Source organism: Salvelinus namaycush, chromosome 29 (genome assembly GCF_016432855.1).
Source record: "Salvelinus namaycush isolate Seneca chromosome 29, SaNama_1.0, whole genome shotgun sequence".
NCBI lineage: Eukaryota > Metazoa > Chordata > Actinopteri > Salmoniformes > Salmonidae > Salvelinus > Salvelinus namaycush.
In genome coordinates this window covers 21,886,323-21,912,234 of record NC_052335.1, presented here as the reverse complement: position 1 = coordinate 21,912,234, position 25,912 = coordinate 21,886,323, and the positions used below count along the sequence as shown (strand labels likewise).

Here is a 25,912-nt window from a genome sequence, read left to right as displayed (position 1 = left end):
CATAGGTCAATCACCCAGCGGTCCACAATATTGTAATCAAGATAAAAATGTGTTCATTGGCATGGAACAATGGCTAAAAGGGTGAAAAACCTCCCCTCTGTGACTTCTCTATGCTACCCATTTCCTACTCTTTAAAAAGGGTGCATAGTCTGGAGGAGATTGAGATTCTTATTTAATTCAATGTGTATTTTACTTTCAACAATGAGCTCATTTCTGACATTTGTTTTTAAGAATCATCTTTCATTCTGAAGTGGGAAAAGCTTTGTACTACTGCTACTTTGGCAGTATTTCATCATGAGTCAAGTTAAAAGCTTTGCTTAACATTTTGCAACACAATTATTTATTCTGCCTCTTTACCGGCATCTCAGAAGGCTATTAATTCTGAGCAGAATAAGAGTACACCGTGAGTAAAACTAAGCCAACATACATGTAGCTTTTGAATGCCATTTATTTTACAATCAACTGGCAGAAGAAATCCCATTTCTCAAATCCCAGCGCTAGCAATCCAACTGCTGGCGTACAAAAAGCACTTATGACACCCCAGGTCATTTGAGTCAACGCCAGCTATCCAAGCTGAGGATAATTCTAGTGGGTATTGAGAGAGAAGTGTGCATGCACACATCCTAAATCCAACTATAACAAATGAAGAGGGAATAAAACAAAATCCATCCATCTCATAAATGGTACTTCTAGCTCCCAAACCTCTACCCGGTTCTTACGCCTACGAACACATGACTGAATATATTCGATTCGCGCATTATCACCCTCTGCTCAATAGACTCCCTAAAGACCTGCATTTTCACATTTCAACTCACAATTCTGAGCACTGCTTAAATCAGACAAGCGTGCCTTCCAGCCCAACATTTGCCATTGCCTGCTGCGCAGTGTATCGGTTATTTTAGCATAAAACCTTCGTATTTGGTACAGAGACAAGCATTCCCTTTCACTTACAAAGCCAAGTAACACCACCCACTTGTCTTTCTTCCAAACAACACTTATCAACCAGCTCTCACTTGTCTTTCTTCCAAACAACACTTATCAACCAGCTCTCACTTGTCTTTCGTCCAAACAACACTTATCAACCAGCTCCCACTTTTCTTTCATCCAAACAACACTTATCAACCAGCTCCCACATTTCTTTCATCCAAACAACACTTATCAACCAGCTCCCACTTTTCTTTCTTCCACTTCCAAACAACACTTATCAACCAGCTCCCACTTGTCTTTCGTCCAAACAACACTTATCAACCAGCTCCCACTTTTCTTTCTTCCAAACAACACTTATCAACCAGCTCCCACATTTCTTTCGTCCAAACAACACTTATCAACCAGCTCCCACATTTCTTTCGTCCAAACAACACTTATCAACCAGCTCCCACTTATCTTTTCTCCTGCTCTCAGAATGAATCACCCAGGGGATTGGGGTCAGTGGCATTATTGCATATGAAGATCTATCATTCCTCTGCTTCTAGAAATGGTGCGCGTGTTTGTCCACAAAGGACGTGGGTGTTGCGATTAACTGCTTTTAATTCATCTTGAAATACACATCAGGCAGAGATGTTTTGTTGGATCCTTGCCAAACAACACACCCACAGCATAATTTCTGTCTGCTTGTGTGTCTCATTGAGGAGTGGATATTGATGGAGCAGGCTCCCCAATACAATCAGAAGCACAAGGTCTCATCCAACACAGGTTCAGTGCCAGACTGCTCAAATGTTCCAGGTTGTAATTACATTAAAACCTACAAAGTGGACAAAGAAATACATGAAATGCCTGAAATTAAAGCTGGAATCCATAGCAGTAAAACTGTCATGTCTGTTTACAAAATTACAACAAGCAAGATGTTACTTCAAACAACAAACACAGTTTTTTTCCCTCTGATATCCTTGCACCCTTGTACATTTTTTTTATCATGATGCTGGAGGCTCATTTCCTCAAAACATTTTTATTTATGTATATATATTTTTTATTTCACCTTTATTTAACCAGGTAGGCCAGTTGAGAACAAGTTCTCGTTTACAACTGCAACCTGGCCAAGATAAAGCATAAAGATAAAGCAGTGCGACAAAAACAACAACACGGAGTTACACATGGAATAAACAAACGTACAGTCAATAACACAATAGAAAAAGTCTATGTACAGTGTGTGCAAATGTAGTAAGATTAGGGAGGTAAGGCAATAAATTGGCCATAAAGGCAAAATAATTACAATTTAGCATTAAAACTGGAGTGATAGATGTGCAGATGATGATGTGCAAAACATAAACAATAACAAATGCTGTTGCACCTATCGTGGAGATCAGTTTTATTGAAAAAACTATTCCGGCCTCCAGGGTGGCGCAGCGGTCTAAGGCACTGCATTGCATTACAGACCCAGGTTCGATCCCAGGCTCTGTCTGCGACCGGGAAACCTATGATGCGGCGCACAATTGGCCCAGCATCGTCCGGGTTAGGGGAGGGATTGGCCGGCCGGGATGTCTTTGTCCCATCGCGCTCTAGCGACTCCCTGTGGTGGGCCAGGCGCATGCACGCTGACTTTGGTCGCCAACTGTATGGTGTATCTTCCGACACATTGGTGCGGCTGGCTTCCGGGTTAAGACAGTGCCAAGAAGCAGTGCGGCTTGCCAGGGTTGTGTTTCGGAGGATGCATGGCTCTTGACCATCACCTCTCCCGAGTCCGTACCGGAGTTGCAGCGATGGGACTAAGACTGTTTTGGACTACTAATTGGATATCACGAAATTGTGGAGAAAAAAGGGGTAGAAAATGTAAATAAATATCAAACTCTTTCAACTGCTCATAACTTTACCCACCACTATACCACAATGGCCTACTGGTATGTGAAATATTAGATACTGTTGGCCTAAATCTACTAGCTGGACTAGCATACCCGTGCCTGTCCCCTAGCACAGACCCAGCTCAGTGTGACAGGTGTGTTCTCATGCCTCCTCGTATGAAGACAGACAAGTGGAAAATAAAGAGTGCTAGATGTGGAGAGAAGGAGAGGAGGGCCAGGTTGCTGCTGTCTACCTCTCTGTGTCTCCCTGCCTATGTATCTGCTGTAATGCACGTCAGTCGTGTGGACAAACACTATCCATCACCAGTCAAATTGCGGAGAGAAGGAGTGGTGAGCGTACAGCTGCAGTAGTACAGGGATGCCTGCCTTACTAGCAAACACCGTTCCATTACCCTTTGACTGACTGTTGGTGTGGCTCAGCATCATTTTGGAACCAGTACAATGACAGCGTGAGAGGTGGGTGTTATTGAGGGTGGACTAGTTGTTATTAAATAGTAAGGTGATGTTGATGTCTGGTCTTTTCTTGATGCAATCAATGGTTGACAGGAGTTGTTGTCGTCTTTCAGAATTGTTTAAGACTACCGAGAAACACTCGGTGTGACACTGATTTAGCCCACTGCAGTAAATTAAGTACTGTACAACAAAAATGAAGTCACCAGGGAACACAAACATTTTTAATAATTGAAAATCAGTCATATGCAGTATCTAAAATCTCTAGGAACAAAGGCAATTATTAAAGAAGATGCATGGATACCATTGAATGTTACTTTGCCGTCTCTGTCCCTGTGGGTTCCATTTGTAGAGCTTTGTACTGTATTGTTGTATCATCAGACAGAAAATCCTTAGAAAGCCAGAATCAATTCAATCAATTTAAATGGGCTACAACTGCTTAAATATGACATTGATTGAGCATCAAAAGCACTGACACTACAAAGGCCAAAACAAATTGGATGGATACACTTCTATGAGAGTGGCAGTTATGTTGTTGATATATTTTAGACACCACCAGTACATTCCTGCAGGAGTACTTTCAAGATCTATAAACATGCTTAGCTAGCCCTGGCCAGGGGGATTTTCTTTCTGAACACAAAATGGGGGCAGTCACACTGCTAAGTACAACAGACAGCTATGAACGAGTTGCCTGGCTACCCAAACTCCTTCCTCCAGCCGAACGCTACTTCACGCCCATGGACGTTAGTTTCTTCTCCCCAATGAGTCTGGATCTGAGTACCTGCCTGACGATTTCATTTACACAAAGACATTTTAACCGTTCTGATTGGTCCCAGAAACCGTTGGATTGGGCCAGAGCCAGAACAAACGTGGATTAAGCACCGTTTTGAAAATTTGCCATTAGCTTTGACACTATCAATCAAATTTTTATTTGTCACATACACATGGTTAGCAGATGTTAATGCGAGTGTAGCGAAATGCTTGTGCTTATAGTTCCGACAGTGCAGTAATAACCAACGAGTAATCTAACCTAACAATTTCACAACAACTACCTTATACACACAAGTGTAAAGGGATGAAGAATATGTACATAAAAATATATGAATGAGTGATGGTACAGAACGGCATAGGCAAGATGCAGTAGATGGTATAGAGTACAGTATATACATATGAGATGAGTAATGTAGGGTATGTAAACATATAAAAGTGGCATTGTTTAAAGTGGCTAGTGATACATGTATTACATAAAGATGGCAAGATGCAGTAGATGGTATAGAGTACAGTATATACATATGAGATGAGTAATGTAGGGTATGTAACATTATATTAAGTGGCATTGTTTAAAACCTCTACCGCTTCTCTCTCCCGGATCCGGGATCCTCCTCATCAAAAAAGCTGACTAGCATAGCCTAGCCTAACGCGACAGGGATATCATATAATATAATTTCATGAAATCACAAGTCCAATACAGCAAATGAAAGATAAACATCTTGTGAATCCAGCCATCATTTCCGATTTTTAAAATGTTTTACAGCGAAAACACAATATATATTTATATTAGCTCACCACAATAGCCAAACACACAACGCCATGTTTTCACCATGTTTCCACCGCAAAGGTAGCTTTCACAAAACCCACAAATAGAGATAAAATTAATCACTAACCTTTGAACAACTTCATCAGATGACAGTCTTATAACATCATGTTATACAATACATTTATGTTTTGTTCGAAAATGTGCATATTTGAGGTATAAATCGTAGTTTTACATTGCAGCCACCATCACAAATAGCACCAAAACAGCCAGAATAATTACAGAGAGCAACATGAAATACATAAATACTCATCATAAAACATTTATGAAAAATACATGGTGTACAGCAAATGAAAGATAAACATCTTGTGAATCCAGCCAATATTTCCGATTTTTTAAGTGTTTTACAGCGAAAACACAATATATATTTATATTAGCTCACCACAATAGCCAAACACACAACGCCATTTATTCACCGCAAAGGTAGCTTTCACAAAACCCACAAATAGAGATAAAATGAATCACTAACCTTGAACAACTTCATCAGATGACAGTCTTATAACATCATGTTATACAATACATTTATGTTTTGTTCGAAAATGTGCATATTTAGAGGTACAAATCCTGGTTTTACATTGTGAATACGTAGCCTGATGCACCAAATTGTCCGGAGATATTTTGGACAGTCACGTAATCTAACCAAAGAACTCATCATAAACTTTACTAAAAAATACATGTTGTACAGCAAATGAAAGATACACTGGTTCTTAATGCAACCGCTGTGGTAAATTTAAAAAAATAACTTTAGTACAACATACAGCATGCAATATTGTGAGACAGCGCTCACCAATTCTCCACCTTGTTGGAGCCAACACAAACCACAAAAATACAAAATAACATCATAAATATTCTCTTACTTTTGATGATCTTCCATCAGAATGTTGTGCAAGGAGTCCTAGTTCCAGAATAAATCGTTGTTTTCTTTTAGAATGTCCATTTCTTCTGTCGAATTAGCAACTTTGGCTAGCCATGTGGAGGGCACATGTCCAAGAAATCTTTGCGCCTGGAACGAAAAATTCCAAAATTCCCAATAAACGTCGAATAAACTGGTCAAACTCGGTTGAAAATCATACTTTATGATGTTTTTCTCATATGTATTCAATAAAATCAGAGCCGGAGCATTTCGTCGTGTATACCTAACGCTTTTCAGAAGACAATGTGAGGTTCCCTGGTGTGCAGTTGAATACTGACAAAAGAGCGGACCTGTCACTCCAAAAGCTCTCATTCGGTCTCACATCAAGCTAGACACCCCATTCAACATTCTACTGCCTGTTGACATCTAGTGGAAGGCGTATGAAGTGCATACAGATCCATAAATATAAGCGAGTTGAATAGGCAGGCCCTGACACAGTGCCCCATTTTCAGAATTTTCACTTCCTGTTTGGAAGTTTGCTGCCAAATGAGTTCTGTTTTACTCACAGATATAATTCAAACAGTTTTAGAAACTTCAGAGTGTTTTCTATCCAATAGTAATAATAATATGCATATTGTATGATCTAGAACAGAGTACGAGGCCGTTTAATTTGGGCACGATTTTTTCCCAAAGTGAAAACAGCGCCCCCTATCTTATGGCTGAAGGGGCAGTATTGAGTAGCTTGGATGAAAGGTGCCCATTGTAAACGACCAGCTCCTCAGTCTCAGTTGCTAATATATGCATATTATTATTAGTATTGGATAGAAAACACTCTAAAGTTTCTAAAACTGTTTGAATTAAGTCTGTGAGATTAACTTCTACTTCATCACAATCCCGGATCCGGGAGCACCCCCATCAGTAAAAAAGCTGACTAGCATAGCCTAGCATAGCGTCACAAGTAAATACTAGCATCTAAATATCATTAAATCACAAGTCCAAGACACCAGATGAAAGATACACATCTTGTGAATCCAGCCATCATTTCTGATTTTTAAAATGTTTTACAGGGAAGACACAATATGTAAATCTATTAGCTAACCACGATAGCAAAAGACACAACTTTTTTTTCTCCACCATTTTTTTCCTGCATAGGTAGCTATCACAATTTCGACCAAATAAAGATATAAATAGCCACTAACCAAGAAACAACTTCATCAGATGACAGTCTGATAACATATTTATTGTATAGCATATGTTTTGTTAGAAAAATTTGCATATTTCAGGTATAAATCATAGTTTACCAGTGCAGCCATCATCACAACTCTCACCAAAGCAACTAGAATAACTACAGAGACCATCGTGTATTACCTAAATACTCATCATAAAACATTTCTGAAAAATACACAGCGTACAGCAAATGAAAGACAAAGATATTGTGAATCCAGCCAATATTTCAGATTTTTTAAGTGTTTTACAGCGAAAACACAATATAGCATTATATTAGCTTACTACAATAGCCAACCACACAACAGCATTGATTCAGGCCAACAATAGCGATAACGAATAAACCAGCAAAAGATATTGTCACGTTCCTGACCTGTTTTCTCTTGTTTTTGTATGTGTTTAGTTGGTCAGGGCGTGAGTTGGGGTGGGCATTCTATGTATTGTGTTTCTATGTTGGGTTTAATGTGTTGCCTGATATGGTTCTCAATTAGAGGCAGGTGTTTGACGTTTCCTCTGATTGAGAACCATATTAAGGTAGGCTGTTCTCACTGTTTGTTTGTGGGTGATTGTATCTCGTGTCTGTATGTCTACCACACGGGACTGTTTCGTTTGTGTTTCATGTAGTCTGTTCCTGTTCGTGCGTTCTTCGTTTATTGTAAGTTCTCAAGTCCAGGTCTGTCTACATCGTTTATTTGTTTTGGTAATTTGTGAAAGTGTTTTCGTGTTTCGTCTATTCGTTTAAATAAATCATTATGTCATATAACAACGCTGCGCTTTGGTCCAATCCCTACTCCTCCTCTTCGGACGAAGAGGAGGAGAACAACCGTTACAGATATTAATTTTTTCACTAACCTTCTCAAACTTCTTCAGATGACAGTCCTATAACATCATATTACACAATACATATAGAGTTTGTTCGAAAATGTGCATATTTAGCGGCACAAATCGTGGTTATACAATGAGAAAAGTAGCCAAGCTGCCAACAATATGTCGGGAGAAATCTTGGGAGAGGCACCTAATCTAATCAGTAACTAATCCTAAACTTGACTAAAAAATACAGGTTGGACAGCAAATGAAAGATACATTAGTTCTTAATGCAATCGCTGTGTTAGATTTTTAAAATGAACGTTACTACGACATACAGCGTGCGTTAAAGCGAGACCGCACCGAGATTAATGGCGGAATATGAGTTTAACATTTTTCAACAGAACAACGAATTAACATCATATATAGTTCTTACTATTTGATGAGCTTCCATCAGAATCTTGGGCAAGTTGTCCTTTTTCCAAAAGAATCGTTGCTCGGTTGTAGATTGTCGTCTTCAACGTTGAAATTAGCAGTAAACATTAGCCATGTGGCAAAGACGTGTCCAACTCACTAAAACGCAGCACTAATAAATATCCGAAAATCGCAATATACTGATATAAACTGATATAACTCGGTTTAAAATAACAACATTATGATGTCTTTAACACCTATATCGAATAAAAACAGAGCCGGATATATCTAAGGGCTATAACGGGAGCTTTCTAGAACGACACCCAGAGGTCCTTTTTGCATCATGGCGAAGAGAACAAAGGGAGTACACCACGTTGCCAGCCCATTTATAAGCTCTCAGATCTGCCCAGCAACTCCATTTCAATTCTCACTATTCGCTGACATCCAGGGGAAGGCGTATGCAGTGCATCTCAACCAATAGAAGACAGGCAAATTAATAAACCGACCTCAGAACAGCCAGCAGAATTCAGCATTCTCACATCCTCATAGGAAAATTGCTCTAACTCCAGTTCTGTTTTACTCACAGATATAATTCAAACGGTTTTAGAAACTAGAGAGTGTTTTCTATCCAATAGTAATAATAATATGCATATTGTACGAGCAAGAATTGAGTACGAGGCAGTTTAATTTGGGAACGAAATTATTACAAAGTGCCAACAGCACCCCCTATTGAGAAAAGGTTAACTTCTTATGGGCAGGTGGGACGGTAGCGTCCCACCTGGCCAACATCCGGTGAAATTGCAGAGCGCGAAATTCAAACTACAGAATTACAAATATTTAACTTTCATAAAATCACAAGTTTAATACATCAAAATAAAGCTTAACTTCTTGTTAATCCAGCCGCTGTGTCAGATTTCAAAAAGGCTTTAAGGCAAAAGCACACCATGCGATTATCTGAGGACAGCGCCCCGCATTAAAAAGCATGAAAAACATATTTCAACCAGGCAGGTGCACCACGAAAGTCAGAAATAGCGATATTATAAATGCCTTACCTTTGATGATCTTCTTCTGTTAGCACTCCAAAAGGTCCCAGATACATCACAAATTGTCTTTTTGTTCGATAATGTCCTTCTTTATATCCATAAAAACTCAGTTTAGCTGGTGCGCTTCAGTCAATAATCCACCCAGTTTCCCACCATCAAAATGCATACAAAATTAAAATTCTAAAACGTTACCAATAAACTTTTCCAAACAGGTCAAACAACGTTTATAATCAAACCTTAGGTACCCTAATACGTAAATAAACAATCAAATTTAAGACGGAGAGTCGTTATTGTCTTTACCGGAGAAAAATACCAAAGAACGCGCTCTCTTCCACGCGCTTGGAAACACTACAGACAAAATGGGAGCCACCTAGAAAAACTACAATTTCTGGCTCATTTTCCCAAAAAACAGCATGAAACTCTTTCTAAAGACTGTTGACATCTAGTGGAAGCCCTAAGAACTGCAATCTGGGAGGATTTTGCCTTATACTAAAATTGACAGCCATTGAAAACAGTGTTAAACTGAAAAATATTTTTCTTGGGATGGTTTGTCCTCGGGGTTTCGCCTGCCATATCAGTTCTGTTATACTCAAAGACATAATTTTAACAGTTTTAGAACCTTTAGAGTGTTTTCTATCCAAATCTATCCAAAACCAATGATATGCATATCCTAGCTTCTGGGCCTGAGTAACAGGCAGTTTACTTTGGGCATGCTTTTCATCCGGACGTGAAAATACTGCCCCCTACCCAAGAGAGGTTAAATATAGACTTCATGTCCTAGAATGGCAGCTTGGTATGATCAAGCTCAAGTAGCAATGATGTGAGACTACTTTAATCTCTCCATAAACCCTATGTCCTTGGAGATATGATTAGTGTTGTTATTTTGATGCTCGGTAACTGGCCGTGTCGATCTGATTATGGATGAGAATCAATCTGTCATTTGGAGAAGATCAGCTGCTAATGTCTTATTGACACTGAGTCACAGACACAGCAGCACAGTAGAGACTATTTGATTCACCGGGGGCCATTAACCTAGTTTGTTAGCTTAGTTAGATCAGTTAGGCCAAAATAGTTGAGCAGTCTTTGTTGATATTGTGGTGTATTCCAAGACAGCTGACCATAAAGTTGCTTGTGCAAGCTGTCCACATCTTTTTAAAACAAGAATTAATGAACAATAGAACAGCTTAAAATTTTTGTGAAAAGTAATGAAAATCCCTAATCCCTTTCTTGGAGTCAGATGATTGTACGTCTTCTTTCTCAGAATCCATCCCCATGTCCCAATCCTCCTCACTCTCTTCATTGCTTCAGGAATAAAGCTAGGTAAGCATCGCAGCACTACAGCAGACACACAGTGAGAATCCTAAAAAGCCTGTCAGTTTTTTGCCTATATAATAGGCCTATGTGTTTTTATTCATACCAGGCTGTTGTGTGGTTTGTTTCAAGGCTCTGACGTTGCTTTTGCATGCCTTCACAAACTAACGAAGACATATGAAGACAAAATCTGTTGTCAGTGTGATAGGTTTGTTCAGTTTCTCTCTCTACCTCACTATTGTTTGACTACAGTATATCCTCCCTTCCTTCCTCTCTCCTCCCTTCACTCATCCATTCCCCTCATTACAAGGAACAATTAACCTCCTGTGGGGTGTGATAGAACCCTGCTGCCTCCCTCTCGCCTCCTCTCCCTCCATCTCTCCTTTTCTCCACCACACAGCGCTAGCTGGCTGTGTAATTTTGGGGCTCTCCTATAGAGCTCTCTTATAGTCTTCTACATACAGTAATGGCCCTATAGCCCTAGTGCTGGGCATTATGAGAGATAGGCGAGCTAGATCAGTCATTTATTATCTAATTTCTCCCTCCCCCTGCCTGCAGTGAAATGCCAATCAATACCATCACCTAAATGATTGATTAGCTTTGTGTCATAACAACAGACTTGGATATGTCAGTGGTGCTTCCCAGGGTTGGGTGCGTTGCGTTTGCCTTTAATTTTGTCTCATACGTGAAGATGTTGTTGTAAGTCTCACATAGAAAAAGCCAGATAATCATACACCCACAGCAGAGGCCATCTCATTCACAAACACATGATTATGGACCTTATGAAAATCAATAAGGCTGCTCCAGGCTTTCAGAAGACTTGTGGACAAATACGATTTGATCCTCCTAAATGGAATGTGGCATTATCTGTGTGTGCTATATGCCTGTTAAAGAGCTCTCTGTCCTCATACGTAATTATAACATGTTTCTCCCTGAGCCATTCTCATGATAGCATCTCCATATAGTATATAGAGGGGTCAAACCAGTTGGGAAGGAGATAGATGGTGATTCCATTCCTTCATGACACAAGAGGATCTACAGCAAAGACCTCCGTTGCAATACGTAGGTCACTGTTATTCACTTGACTCACACATTCCCAAGATGCAACCATTCACATTTCATTGAATCGATTTTCCATATTTTCCCTGAATGAAAGGGTACAGTATTGAAACTGGCAGATGGAACAGGGAAATATACCGTACTCTTCTCTTTAGGTGGGTTTGAATGCCAGGCTTCTTCTCTTTGTCTGGAAGGAGTACACGCATACACACACACACACACACACACACACACACACACACACGCACACACACACACACACGCACACACACACACACACACACACACACACACACACACACACACACACACACACACACACACACACACACACACACACACACACACACACACACACACACACACACATCCTGGTATAATGACATCTCAAACATGCCTCAGTCTGCTAAGCTGCAGGATTCACAGGGATTTGGTATTCCAATGAAATGTAAATGACCCTGCTGTGAGGAGGATCTGCATGCTGCCTCAGATCACTCTCCATGATCAACTTCCTATTCACCTTTTTCTTTATATAACTGCCTTTTGTGTCACTTTAAAGAGAAAAAAACACCTTTAAGCATTATGGAATACAGGGGGGACACATGGGAAATTAAAGAGACACAGTAAAGCGAGACGCTCCACAACTTTCTGATGATGATACAGGTTCGGCAGACCCCTGTGCTGCTCATACACATCAAAAGATCTGGGATATTTGTAACCAGATGTTTACCTTCTTCTGAAATTCATGAAGCTATTAATTAAACTCACATGCTCTGATAAATAATGGTAAATTAACACTGTCTGGACTTAGATTACAGGGCTCTTGGCGTGTGGACTGGATTTGCTCAATGGACGACATTAGAATTCACCCCGGTAACACACCACTGTTTGAGTGAGATAAATGGATATCAGCTCTATACAGCTTACAAAAAGAACCCTGCTCATTCACAGAGTACAGGTCATGGTTACACTATTATATGTATATTTATTTTACAACAAACTAAATGGATAAATAAAAAGAACACAGTGGCCTCCATCATTCTTAAATGAAAGAAGTTTGGAACCACCAAGACTCTTCCTAGAGCTGGCCGCCCGGGACAAACTGAGCAATCGGGGGAGAAGGGCCTTGATCAGGGAGCTGACCAAGAACCAGATGGTCACTCTGACAGAGCTCTAGAGTTCCTCTGTGGAGATTGGAGAACCTTCCAGAAGGAAAACCATCTCTGCAGCACTCTACCAATCAGGCCTTTATGGTAGAGTGGCCAGCCGGAAGCCACTCTGTAAAACGCACATGACAGCCCGCTATGAGTTTGCCAAAAAAGACTCTCAGACCATGAAAAACAATAATTATCTGGTCTGATGAAACCAAGATTGAACTATTTAGCCTGAATGCCAAGAGTCACATCTGGAGGAAGCCTGGCATCCCTACGTTGAAGCATGGTGGTGGCAGCATCATGTTTTTCAGTGGCATTGACTGGGAGACGAGTCAGGATCGAGGCAGGATCAAGATCCTTGATGAAAACCTGCTACAGAGCGCTCAGGACCTCAGACTGGGTCATTGTCCAAAAGGACAATGACCCTAAGCACACAGCCAAGACAACGCAGGAGTGGCTTCGGGACAAGTCTCTGAATGTCCTTGAGTGGCCCAGCCAGAGCCCGGACTTGAACCCGATCTAACATCTCTGGAGAGACCTGAAAATAGCTGTGCAGAAACGATCCCCATCAGAGCTTGAGAGGATCTGCAGAGAAGAATGGGAGAATCTCCCTAAATACAGGTGTGCCAAACTTGTAGCGTAATGCCCAAGAATACTCAATGCTGTAATCGCTGCCAAAGGTGCTTCAACAAAATACTGAGAAAAGGGTCTCAATACTCACGTAAATATGATGTTTTTTTTTTTTTTTAAATAAATTAGCAAAAATGTCCCAAATTGTTTTGGGCTCTTCGTTATGGAGTATTGTGTGTAGATTGAGCAAAAATAACTATGTGTCACGTTCCTGACCTTGTTTTCCTTTTGTATAGTTGTGTTTAGTGGGTCAGGACGTGAGCTGGGTGGGCAGTCTGTGTTGTTTGTTCTATGTTAAGTGTCAGTGTTAATTGACCTTGTATGGCTCTCAATCAGAGGCAGGTGGTTTTCGTTTTCCTCTGATTGAGAACCATATATAGGTAGGTTGTTTCACATTGTTTGTTGTGGGTGGTTGTCTTCCGTGTTTGTGTCTGTGCACCACACGGGACTGTTTCGTTTGTTCGTTCATTTGTTGTAGTCTGTACCTGTTCGTGCGTTCTTCGTGTTATATGTAAGTTCTCATAGTTCAGGTCTGTCTACGTTCGTTTTGTTATTTTGTAATCATTTCAAGTGTTCTTCGTGTTTCGTCTTTTCTTTAATAAACGTAATTATGGATTCAACATATGCTGCGCTTTGGTCCAATCCCTACTCCTCCTCTTCGGATGAAGAGGAGGAGAACAACCGTTACACTATGTAATCAATTTTAGAATAAGGCTGTAACCTAACAAAATGTGGAAAAAGTCAGGGGTCTGAATACTTTCCGAAAGCACTGTAAAACCCAAAAGGGTTCTACCTGGAACTAAAAGGCAGTGGTGTAAAGTACTTGAGTAAAAATACTTTAAAGTACGACTTAAGTAGTTTTTAGGGGTATCTGTATTTTACTTTACTATTTACATTTTGTACAACTTTTACTTTTACTTCACTACATTCCAAAAGAAAATTATGTACTTTTTACTCCATACATTTTCCCTGACACCCAAAAGTACTAGTTTTATTTTGAATGCTTAGCAGGACAGGGAAATGGTCTAATTCACACACTTATCAAGAGAACATCCCTGGTCATCCCTACTGCGTCTGATCTGGCAGACTCACTAAACACATGCTTCATTTGTAAATTATGTCTGAGTGTTGGAGCGTGCCCCTGGCAACCCGTGAATTAAAAAATAAATAATAATTGTGCTTAATATAAATAAATTGAAAATTACAATTTTAATATTTACAATATTTTAGCAATTATACTTACTTTTGATACTTAAGTATATTTAAAACCAAATACTTGTAGATTTTTATTCAAGTAGGATTGTACTAGGCGACTTTCACTTTTACTTGAGTCATTTTCTATTAAGATATCTTTACTTTGACTCAAGTATGACAATTGCATACTTTTTCCACCACTTCCAAAAGGGTTCTACCTGGATCTGAAAAGGGTTTTTCAAAGGGTTCCCCTATGCCTATGGGGACAGCCGATGAACCCTTTAAGGTTCTAGATAGCATATTTTTTTCTAAGAGTGTAGACAATACTTGCCTGAGGCCTCTCTTGCCCTGGAGCCCTACCCCAGCCCCCACACAACGTATTTCCCAATTATGTGTAGGTCAGCAGTGTTATTATAGTGATTGTAGACCCATTTCACCAGTATTCTCAAAAGGTATTTTCCTCAGCATTGTAATTTTGGTGTAGGGTAGGGTGGGATGGGGTGAGGGGTGTGTGTAGCGATTGAAGGGGCCACATTCTGCAGTTCTACTCTCAGTTTGCTTCCATTATGCTAGTGGTTACTATAAAAATATCACATTTTTATGTTAAGAGCTGGCTAAGAATTACTCCTCTACGCCTCCTTTTGCATATCTTTACCCTTTTCATGGGGAACATTCTACATGCCTTCAGAGTAAATCTATTTTCACTCCACCAATCTGCATCTCAACATTACTTTAAGTAATATGGCTCCAAACAACAGTGAGTGGAGCAGATACCCCCAGACTCATTTCTCTATGAGTTTCATTTCCCACTTAATGAGCTGTGGACCAGGGGCGTCTGTACACACACACACACACCGACACAAACGCACACACAAACGCACACACCAACACCGACACAAACACACACACACACACACACACACCAACACCGACACACACACACACACACACACACACACACACACACACACACACACACACACACACACACACACACACACACACACACACACACACACACACACACACACATACAGATTCATCTCTAGAGCTGCCTCTGCTCTGGCACTGGTTCCTTTTGCTCTGCTCCATTTGAAATGAACATATTCTGCATACGTCATTTGTATTGCTTTCATATGCTTTCATAGAGCTGTTGTTTCTGCATGTGTACTGTACTGTATATGTATGGCATGTGTGATAGAGAGAGATAGAGAGAAACGCTACAGCACAGTTTGTGCCACACAGTATTTTTGAAAAATGAATGAAAGGTTGCTATTTTCTCTTAAGGTGGGGCTGTTTTTGCTTTGTGTGCACATCGTGTAGCAGAGATGTGAGAGTTCAAATCAGGTTCATAGTCATTCATCAATACATAATCTCTGTAACGGTACTCATCCTCGTCTGATGACGAGTATGAAAGATCGAACCAATGTGCAGCGTGGTAAGTGTCCATTTTAATGAAATCCAACTGAACATGAACACTGAATGACAAAACAACAAAAGAGAATGAACAAGACTGAAACAGTTCTGTATGGAAAAACACAGACACAGAAAACAACTACCCACAACCCATAGTGGGAAAACAGGCTACCTAAGTATGATTCTCAATCAGAGACAACGAGCGACAGCTGCCTCTGATTGAGAACCATACCAGGCCAAACACAGAAATACAAAACCTAGACTACAAAACATAGAATGCCCACCCCAACTCACGCCCTGACCAAACTAAAATAAAGACATATAAAAGGAACTAAGGTCAGAACGTGACAATCTCTTTGGAAACACCGCTCATGAATTGGGCTTGGGTCCAAACGGTGAATAGAAAAGCTTTTACCTCAATTGAAATAGGCAGCTTTTAATTTGACAAATTATCATGCATTATGATCAGAAAACCATTGCCAGCATTAGTCAAATTAAGTTTCCTTAATTAATTTACATAAAAACAGTTACAAACCACAGCACAGCATCCTACGCTACATAGTTGACTTGACAGTATACTGTGGACCTGTCACTGGGGAAGTATGAATACATGTTGCTATTGGTCTTCAATCATATACATGCTGCTCATCTTTTCTTCAGGGATGAATGGTCCCCATTCAATGACAGGTTCGTAGTGGCATTGTATGCTCAGTAGCATGATTGGCATTTAAATTATGTGAATGATGTCAGTTTATATAAGCAACATTAATATTATTACATTTTCAGTCCTGGGGCATCTTACAGTGTGCTGTTTGTGTTCATGTATAATAGATATGTCTGTCATAGATGAAGTTACAGATGTAGGACCTTAATTTGAGCTAATTATAATCCTGCAGCAACAGGAAATGTGAATTATTATGTGGATTATAATTAATGGGCATTTTTGTAGGGAACATTTTGTCTGAAATTTCCAAGTGGAAATTACAAACTTCAGGAGTCATTTTAAAACCCAAATGCACTCCAAGTTTTAAATTTCCTGCATTGCAGGAAAGTTCTCCTTCAACAGGGTGATCAAAATAAGATCCTACATCTGTATAGCCCTAATGGCTAAAGCAATGATAGTATGTTTAGTTAGTGGCTATACCAGTAAGGGAGACGAGAGGGTCTGCATAATCAAAGGAATACAGTTTGCAGCTATTTCTGATTTGCTTGCTAAAGTTACAAAAAAACAACATTGATATTATTATAATTTTTTTTAATCACATTCACGCTTACACTAATAAAGCATAATACGCTAAGCATTTCTCCTCCTTCTCTTTGTAAGTCCCATTTAACAACAGCATGCAACTTCCCAATTATGAATGTATTTTTAGATATGGAAAGAGGTGTCTTGGGGTGCTGAAGGCAGTAGCACTGCTTGATTGAGAACATTAAAGAAGCAAATGGAGAACTGGTACAACGTTAAAAGATATATAAATATATTATAGATATTTGGAACCTTGAGGATGTCATTATACTATCCAATGGAATAAGTGTGTTCTCAACCATTACATGTTGCCAACTAAAATCCCATTAAGACAGTGTTGCGTAAAACCAACATTAATCTTTTGAATTGCTTTTATTTGGCTTAAACCTAATCAAGCTAATGAAGTATGCCCTCTAATCGACACTTGTGATTGTCCTGATTAGATGCCTATCTTCCATCATGATCATTTACATAATTTCCCCATCACCATCTCCCGCAGCAGAATTAGACTCAGAACCCTGCCTCAGTCTTCATTCAGTCTATAGGTGGAGCATCATGTGTCCCAAAAGGCACCCTATTCCATTTAATGTGCACTACTTTTGTCCAGGGCCCATAGGGCTATGGATTTAGCCATTGACTGATTGTTGCAAATGTGAGCAGAGCCAACACCAGACAAATACTCTTGCACAACACTGAGCCTGTGGCCTGCCCTGGCTACATTCACCTTCCAGACTACACTGAGATTAACATTGAGCCTGTGGCCTGCCCTGGCCTACATTCACCTTCCAGACTACACTGAGATTAACACTGAGCCTGTGGCCTGCCCTGGCTACATTCACCTTCCAGACTACACTGAGATTAACACTGAGCCTTTGGCCTGCCCTGGACTACATTCACCTTCCAGACTACACTGAGATTAAAATTGAGCCTGTGGCCTGCCCTGGCTACATTCACCTTCCAGACTACACTGAGATTAACATTGAGCCTTTGGCCTGCCCTGGCTACATTCAACTTCCAGACTACACTGAGATTAACACTGAGCCTTTGGCCTGCCCTGGCTACATTCACCTTCCAGACTACACTGAGATTAACATTGAGCCTGTGGCCTGCCCTGGCTACATTCACCTTCCAGACTACACTGAGATTAACACTGAGCCTTTGGCCTGCCCTGGCTACATTCACCTTCCAGACTACACTGAGATTAACATTGAGCCTGTGGCCTGCCCTGGCTACATTCACCTTCCAGACTACACTGAGATTAACATTGAGCCTGTGGCCTGCCCTGGCTACATTCACCTTCCAGACTACACTGAGATTAACATTGAGCCTGTGGCCTGCCCTGGCTACATTCACCTTCCAGACTACACTGAGATTAACATTGAGCATGTGGCCTGCCTTGGCTACATTCACCTTCCAGACTACACTGAGATTAACATTGAGCCTGTGGCCTGCCCTGGCTACATTCACCTTCCAGACTACACTGAGATTAACACTGAGCCTTTGGCCTGCCCTGGCTACATTCACCTTCCAGACTACACTGAGATTAACATTAAGCCTGTGGCCTGCCCTGGCTACATTCACCTTCCAGACTACACTGAGATTAACACTGAGATATGGATTATTGGAAGTGCTAGTGGCAGAGTGTACTGTGCATTTCTTTAAAACGGCACAGTGTGTTTCACTGACTGAAATACCCTCGTTATCCTATCATAATTTCCGGCATTGCTGGTGTGCGTTGTGCCTTTAGTCTTTTGTTCTATTTTTGGGCCAGCATTATGAGATAACAAAGCAGTTAGAAACAAGGTTACATTATCCCTGTGCTTCTGGTCCAATTTGAGCCCAGTCCCTTTGTGTTTGTGCTATTTTTGATAGGTTTGGTTTTCGAGAGGATATTTGGTGTTAGCAGCATCCATCCTTGATACACTTCAAAGTCATTTGCAACATCACACACTCATCCCCTCTTTCTGTCATAGATAGTTTGCATCATTGATACCCACACACCCGTGGAGCTGGGAAGCAGGAATCAATAATACATAGCTGTATAATGTATTAGATGTTAGGTAGATACGACTGAAGATGACAGTGTGTACAGTCACACTCTTCATTTGTGCCAGGTGAGATCACCAGTTCTGGTTGAGGCTTGGCTGATATTCTGACAATCGTGATAATGTGTCATCATTGACTCTTGTGGGTTTTCATAGCCACCATCCCCAGAGCCTCCTTGCAAAAGATCTATATTTTATATTTGTCAATGTACGTTAGCATTAAACATAATCAGACCGCACATCATCATGGTACTTTTTTTGAGCCTTATTCAAATATTGCTTTGATTCACTTTGTACACTATTAATTGTTTCAGAATCCATTAACATTTACAAAGGCTGGAGAGGGTGCTTTCCTTAAAAAAAATGCACACCCAAGTGCTGCGGGTCTGAATTAATAAGATAGCTGAGCTAATGATTAATTTAGCTAAACTACAAAACATGTTAAGTGACTGAAACTCTTAAGGATGAATGGCATAATCTACTGTATCTGCAGACATCACAAAGGTGGGTGATGATGTACAGTCAGGAGATGAATCGTAACGAGAGACCAATCAGCCACAACATTATGGGGTTGAGGTGAAGAGAGAGGGAGCGGAGGGAGAGGGAGAGAGAGGGAGTGGGGGAGAGGGGATAACTGCAAGGAAACAGAGGACATTTAGGATGAATAAGCTCATATTCTAGTAAAAGGATAACGAAGCATCATTATAATGTTGACTTGTGCTTTGAATGGCGATAAGCTCATTATGAGCGCGTGAGAACATTTAAGTGTATGTTTCTCATGGTATCCCTCCACCCACCTAAGAAGGATCATTAACTTTCTCTGTTCTTCCTTGCTTCCCCTCTACCCTATCCAGAAAGGCCATCATGTGTAATACCTCATTCTGACACCTAATACCTAATTCTGACACCTAATTCTGACACCCAACCCAGCATGTCGAACAGAACTGTGCATAACTGGAGTCACTCAGGTGAATTGTTGTACTAGTGGCTCTTCCATGCCAGACTGGAGGTTCAAAGTGGGTCTGTGTGTCCCTGATACACTCCTTCTCTCTGGACAGCCAGGCCCTAGGCCCCAAGCTGCCATCCATATGGGTGCCAGTTTCAGCCATGTGGAGTGTGGCTGATTCCCCCTGCCAAGGTGGGCCGTCACACCCTAGTGAAACCAGGGCCCAGTTGAGTTGGAGGTCTGCCTTCGTCTAGCCGCCCAGGGCCCTAAATCAGGGAGATGGAATGGGCTTCCTCCTTTCCTCCATGCTCACCTGCACACCAACACCAGTGGAGCGGCAAAGCCTTCAGTACACTGCCGGATCCTCCCGGGACCAATAAAGGAAGGGGAAACGGACGTTTTTCACATGCCCCCCAGAGTTTGAAGTGATATCCACTTGACCCAGTTTCCACGTCTAAGTCTCCTGTCTAGGGAGGAAATCCACTAAGTTAAGAGCTGAAGGCTTCTCCTTGAATTTTCAGAGTTTTTTTTACAACTAAACCAGTTATCCCCCTTCTCTAATGTGGATGGATAACATTTTCTCCCTCTCTCTTTTTGGATGAAAGCTGAGGCTATCCTCCCCTTTTGAGATTGTTATTTTTTTCTGAGTGGTCTGAGTGGATGGTCTAGAGGTCCTGCAAGTGGTGGTCAGATGTTTGGTGCCAGGCAGACGAGGAGCGGGGGATGAGGGGCCACTGACCCCTGACCCTACCCTGTTGGCCCCTGACTCTGATCCTGGCAGCTGCTGTCACTGGGACAAGTGAAACAAGTGCCTCAAGTCCCCACTGGCTCTCTAGAAGAGATAACCCTTCTGTCTAACACTCCTTCCAGCTGAGCCAACTGTCTCTGTTTGTTGAAGAGGAGATAAAGGACACTGTCTTTCCAAAGGACACCAGGCGATAACATAGTACAGTACACTGCTTATTCTTTTAATTGTGACTGGCCAAGTTGAACGCAGGCGAGACAGAACAACATCTTATTCAAAACAGAACGGAATGGGGGAGAAGAAGAAAAGCACTCCCATTGTCTCCCAGAGGTGTCCATGTCTATTCATATAGAGCACTGGTTCCTGGTAAATGTATGTGAAATAGAACTGTGTCTCAGAAAATCAGCAGGTTGTTTATCTCTGTTGGTTTTTCCTCTCCACACGCTGCTCATGTCACAATGCTTTTCTCTGCCACCAGTGTAGCAACCATCTGCAGGTGTGAGGCAAATGGAGCGTGTCTCCTTGAACAGGTTACTCCGCCACACACACATAGTCAATCAATAAAATTCAATCAAATGTATTTATAAAGCCCTTTTTACATCAGCCGATGTCAAAAAGTGCTATACAGAAACCAAGTCTAAAACCCCAAACAGCAAGCAATGCAGATGTAGAAGCACATAGTCCCAGTCCCAGCCATGCCTCCTCCTCCTCCTCCTCCTCCTCCTCAGGCAACCCCACAGGAGGGGGGTCCTGCAGCCAGCCAACAGAAAGGGTTATTGGACCCTGCAGAGAACCAGAGACTAATGACTAGAGACCTTTACAAAAGGTATTCCAGAGTTCATCCTATGCGAATGGTGTTATGACACTGGGAATCTGGCATTTTCAGGTCAATCTTCTAAAGGTCACTTATAAGATGGAGAAAAGGCATCTTATGATGATTGCCATGTGTCCTATTATATTAAATGAACTGCCATCCGAAAGCAGGTTTTTTCCCTTGCTATGTGGATAGTACAGATGGACGCTATGAATTATGCTGTGTAAGCAAAATGGAAGATTGACTTTATCCTTTTGTGTTGATATACTGTACATGGCAAGCTGAACATGATTTGCTTTGTGAAGCCTAAAGAATAAGCCCCAACAGTTTTTTCCCTCTCTTGTCGAGGTGAATGTGATTGTCACAGGTATGCATACCGTGGCTTTTCAATGTTTTCCTTCTTTCCAATTTTCAGCTGTTAGACCACAAACATTGGCTTTGGCACCTGTTGTTGGTTGGACACTGTTGTCATGCTCTGTCATCTGCTCTGTTACCTGCAATTCTCTCTGCAATCAGCGCTCTCAGGCAAGAAGGAGAACACTACCATTTGGCTTTCGATCGCTACTTGACTTTGTGAATGACCTACTTTATTGCCAATAGTGTTATAGCTTGCTGTGTGCACTTTTGGGACTATTCCATTGGTTCCGGTTGTACCTGGCAAATTAAATTAAGCAGCACAAGTGTTTTGACATTTACCGAAGTATGTATTTAACCCAGATCTGCTATAAACTAGAAGAGATAGGAACGGTTTTGTTAGCAGATCTTGTTGTGATGTTCATGTTCTAGGGTTGCTTAACGATAAAGAACTCAGTCTGTGCACCTGATTATATATGACAGGAGGCAGCAGGCCCAGACTGAGTCCGCCTACATCAGTAATGACAGCACCAGGGAAGCATTGTTTAAAGAAATACCCACCGGACTGCCCATTTAACCTGCAGCAGCAATACCGTTCTCCCTTCCCCTCTCTCCCTCTATTCCTCTCTCTCTCTTTCTCTCTCTCACTCTGCTGGTTTCTTCTGCTGTTTTCTTGATTGCGCTGCCTACTGTCTAAAATGAATTCGTTATTTGTCTCTGTGGAGTTTCTCCACTCATTTTAATGGTCCATTTGCTCCCCATATCCCCCGAATGCCTGAATCACCAGTCCAAGGAGATGTGACTTTAGACTTCAAAGACAGTCTGTGGAGTAGCTAAGATTTTTACGAGGTGTTTTCCCCATTATTGTGTGCTGTGTCATCATTCCAGTTGACAAGTTATCTGTGAAAAATGAGTATAATTCTATTTGTTCCCCTGTTTTTTATCATCTATTTTTGTAGCTATTAGTACAAATTGTGGGGCTGTAGTGCCGAAATGTCTCAGAGACCATAACAGGGCCTCTCTCTCTCTTTTGGCCATATGGGTTGTTAGGGAGAAGTGGTGCGTGCATCATTCGATAGAACTGAACAATCTAATTTGTGTGCACAGAAGGTGTTGTCTGCTACTCCTCCCTGTTGTGGCTAGTCATATCTGAGACATGCACGCACGCGCCCCACACATGGCATAGCTCATCTGTGTCTTACTGTGTGTGATGACGGCAGTCTTTGATGTCATGGAGCAATCTGTCCCCCGCTCGCCACACCCTCCTCTGGGAGGACACAGATGCCATGCGTCACCCGGGTTACAGTAGCAGCAGAGGAGTATGAGAAACAGACTTTTAACTGAAGAATGACGGCCAGGTTCTTTCACCAGCCCACACCCTCTCCTCCTTCTGTACACTTATCCCCTCCTTCTGCACACTGATCCCCTCCTCCTTCTGCACACTGATCCCCTCCTCCTTCTGCACACTGATCCTCTCCTCCTTCTGCACACTGATCCCCTCCTCCTTCTGCACACTGATCCCCTCCTCCTTCTGCACACTGATCCTCTCCTCCTTCTGCACACTGATCCTCTCCTCCTTCTGCACACTGATCCCCTCCTCCTTCTGCACACTGATCCCCTCCTCCTTCTGTACACTGATCCTCTCCTCCTTCTGCACACTGATCCCCTCCTCCTTCTACACACTGATCCCCTCCTCCTTCTGTACACTGATCCTCTCCTCCTTCTGCACGCTGATCCCCTCCTCCTTCTGCACACTGATCCTCTCCTCCTTCTGCACACTGATCCCCTCCTCCTTCTGCACACTGATCCCCTCCTCCTTCTGTACACTGATCCCCTCCTCCTTCTGCACACTGATCCTCTCCTCCTTCTGTACACTGATCCTCTCCTCCTTCTGCACACTTCCCCTGCTCATTGTCTCTCTTACTCATTTTGCTCTTCTCTCCTTTAATCCGTCTCTCTCATACTCTATCACTCCGTAATTCTCTGATCTCATTCTTGTCAACCTCACTCTTTTCTTCTCTCTCCCTTTCTCTTTTTCTCCCATCACCCCCCCCCCTCTCTCTCTTGCTCTTGCTCTCTCTTCCTTTCACTTTTTTCTCCCGCCACCCCCCCCCTCTCTCTCTCCCCCTCTCTCTCTAACTGTAGTGTGTGAGTCACCTCAGTAAAGAGGCATGTAGATGAGAAGTTTTGGTGTATTTTTTCCTGTGAGTGGAAGTGGCTCGCTCCACTGCTGTTTGATTCGCAGCTGCCTATGATTTTCTCCTCTCCTCCATTGTTTGGATCCTGCGTTGACTCTGCTTATTATGGATATAAAGGGAGGGTTTGTGTCACACATAATGCGGCCCTGTCTCGCCAACATGTCATTCAGAAAGGGCATATGATTCATTTCCAAAGTAATTTCTTGTTAGAAGTTCGCATTCAACTTATTTCCTGAATGGGTTACCAGTACATTGATTACAGGTCTTGTATAGCCATGGCCGCATGAACCATTACTTTAATTCTCACTCCAATGTATACAAGAGTTTAACACACAACCCCAGGGTGATGAAATATCTTATCATTGTGCTACATTTAGAAAATTGCTTTCATAAATCTCCCTCCGTGTTCAGCAAGGAAATCAAATTGTAGGGAAATTATCTGATTCAGACATTCCACACCCTTTCTGGTCCTCATATTGAAATATAGTACTTTATTGTGTAGACGTTGTGCCTGTGAAAAGGGGTTGTAATTGGATTTTTTGAATAAAGGGACTCTTGTATAGTGTGGCAATAGATTTTATAATTTTGATATGAATACAAGAAGCGTTCAGTTACAGCATTTTTTTTTTATAATAGTATTATTTATATATCAGCACCGAGCTAAAGGCTAGAGCTGCCGCTTTCGAGGAATGGGACACTATTCCTGACGTTCATAAGAAATCCCACTAATCCCTCAGACGAACCATCAAACAGGCAAAGCGTCAATACAGGACTAAGATTGAATCTTACTACACCGGCTCTGACGCTCGTCTGATGTGGCATGGCTTGCAAACTATTTTGGACTATGAAGGAAAACTCAGCCGCGAGCTGCCCAGTGACGCAAGCCTACCAGACGAGCTAAATGCCTTTTATGATCACTTCAAGGCAAGCAACACTGAAGCATGCATGAGAGCCCCAGATGTTCCGGACGACTGTGTGATCATGCTCTCCGTAGTCAATGTGAACACACTGCCCTTTCCCACCTGGACAAAGGAACACCTATGTGAGAATGGTGTTCATTGGCTACAGCTCAGCGTTCAACACCATAATGCCCACAAAGCTCATCACTAAGCTAAGGACCCTGGGACTAAACATCTCCCTCTGCAACTGGATCGTGGACTTCCTGAAAGGCCACCCCCAGGTGGTAAGGGTAGGCAACAACACATCTGCCACACTGATCCTCAACACTGGGGCCCATCAGGGCTGTTTGCTTAGTCCCCTTCTGTTCTCCCTGTTCACCCATGACTGCGTGTCCAAGCACGACTCCAACACCATCATAAAGTTTGTGACGACACAACAGTGGTAGGCATGATCACCGACAATGATGAGACAGCCTATAGGAAGGAGGTCAGAGACCTGGCAGAGTGGTGCCAGGACAACAATTTCTCCCCCAACCTGAGCAAGACAAAGGAGCTGATCGTGGAGTACAGGAAAAGCAGGGCCGAACAGGCCCCCATTAACATTGACAGGGCTGTAGTGGGGCGGGTCGAGAGTTTCAAGTTTAATGGTGTATACATCACCAACGAATCATCATGGTCCAAACCCACCAAGAAAGTTGTGAAGAGGACACAACAACACCTTTTC

At 41.8% G+C, this 25,912-nt stretch overlaps 1 protein-coding gene across 2 annotated transcripts in view; it reads right to left on the bottom strand.

The window, feature by feature from the left end:
• The window catches only part of LOC120024458 (sodium/potassium-transporting ATPase subunit beta-1-interacting protein 2), a 168,898-nt gene that overhangs the window by 25,369 nt on the left and 117,617 nt on the right, over window positions 1-25,912 (bottom strand). The window lies entirely within an intron of this gene.